Source organism: Chrysochloris asiatica, unplaced genomic scaffold (genome assembly GCF_000296735.1).
Source record: "Chrysochloris asiatica unplaced genomic scaffold, ChrAsi1.0 scaffold00208, whole genome shotgun sequence".
Lineage (NCBI taxonomy): Eukaryota > Metazoa > Chordata > Mammalia > Afrosoricida > Chrysochloridae > Chrysochloris > Chrysochloris asiatica.
In genome coordinates, this window is record NW_006408726.1 from 4,298,590 (window position 1) to 4,300,469 (window position 1,880).

General features: G+C 42.9%; 1 pseudogene; it reads left to right on the forward strand.

Annotated features, from left to right (window-relative positions):
* The first annotated feature begins 603 nt into the window (after positions 1–603).
* LOC102828487 lies at positions 604–1,228 on the forward strand (annotated as a pseudogene).
* Positions 1,229–1,880: the final 652 nt, after the last annotated feature.

Genomic DNA, 1,880 nt, shown 5'->3' on the forward strand with positions numbered 1-1,880 from the left:
CAATCTGAAATCGATCAAACATGCAATCAAGATGTATTGATCATTACTGGTGATTGGAATGTAAAAGTGGGAGCAAAGAGGAAGGATCAGTAGTTTGAAAATAAGGCCTTGGTGATAGAAATGATGTGGGAGAATGCATGATAGAATTCTGCAAAATCAATGATTTGTTCATTTCAAATACCTTTTTTACATAGCATAAGAGATGACTATACACATGGACCTCACCAGATGGAATACATAGATATCAAATTGACTACATCGGTGGAAAGAGACGATGGAAAAGCTCCATACCATCAGGGAAAACAAGGCCAGGGACAGACTGTGGAATAGATCATCAATTTCTCATACGCAAATTCAGACTGAAGTTGAAGAAAATGAAAACAAGTCCATGAGAGCCAAAATATGACCTTGAGGGATCTGCATTTTGCTTAGTGTCGCAGCTAGACAATCTGGAGCTAAGACCTGGATACTTGAAGTAGTTTAGCTAAAAAGAAATGGAGGAGACATAGATATTAAATATGAATTCAGGAAGACCTGAGACCATGAAAAACTTGCCTGCTCTCTATACTGTCTTCCAAAGCGAGGTTGCTATGGTAACAGACTATGGAGCCTTTATCAAAATCCTGGGCTGTCAGAAACAAGGTCTTGTCCATTGAACTCACATGTCATCCTGTTGAGTAGATAAGCCCTCTGAGATAATAGATGTCGGAGACAAAGTGTGGGTGAAACTTATTGGCCAAAAGATGAAAAATGATAGGATAAATTTATCCCTCTCCATGAAAGTTGTCAACCATGGGACTGGAAAAGACCTGGATCCAATAACATTATCATTGAGCAAGAAGAGAGACAGAGACACTCGTTCCAGGATTACACTGGGCAGAAGACCACCCTTGAGGCTGTCCTAAACACTACCTGCAAGAAGTGTGGCTGTAAAGGCCACTTTGCAAAGGATTATTTCATGCAGCCAGGTGGGACCAAATACTCTCTGATACCTGAAGAAGAAGAGGAAAAGGAAGAGGTAAAGTCAGCAGAATTTGAGAAACCTGACCCCACAAAGACTTCTAAAAAAAGAAAGAAGTAAAAGAAGCGCAGGGAGAGGAAGTCATCTAACTCTGACAGCTCAGACTCTGAAAGTGATACAGGCAGGAGGGCAAGACACACATCAAAAGATAGCAAGGCAGCAAAGAAGAAGAAAAAGAAGAAGCACAAGAAGAAGCAAAAAGAATGAGAGTGGAGAATAGAGGGGGTGGTTGAGAGAATAAGGAACCAGGAGCCTTGTCCCCTAAAGCTCTGAAAAGCACCGGGAGTGAGAATAAATCCTCTACCCCATTTACTTTTCTCTCATGAGTGATGGTTTCCCTCATGCATCAGGCAGGGTTGGGAGTTAGTTGGCAATGGCAGCTGCCTTATCACTCTCAGAACATTCACAAGTGGTCACTTGTGAATGCAACTCCCCATGCATTCCCCCCAACATCATTCAGTAGGAGGTCTTATTGCCCTGTACCTGTATTCCTGCACTGAAGCCCAATCTAGAGCCACAGGTACTGCTCTGGAACCAAGTCTGGCCATAGTGGGAGAACAAAGCAATCAGTCCCTCCCTGCTAGACTGCCCTGGGCTCATTGGTAAGTGGTCCTTGTTGCATCCAGCATATGGGCAGAGGGAGAACATGGTAAAAAGTTCCCTAACATGGTTCTACCATGCTGCAAGTGACAGCCAGTGGCTACCACCAGAACATGATTATTTTCAGTGATTGAGCCTATGTGACATTCCACCAGACCACTGAACCAGACAGCCCAAGCCAAACTTATTGTTCTACTTTATTGTTTACTACTGTTCAAGTCAGTTCCACTTTAGTTCTTTGCTTAAATTCCTGAGACAC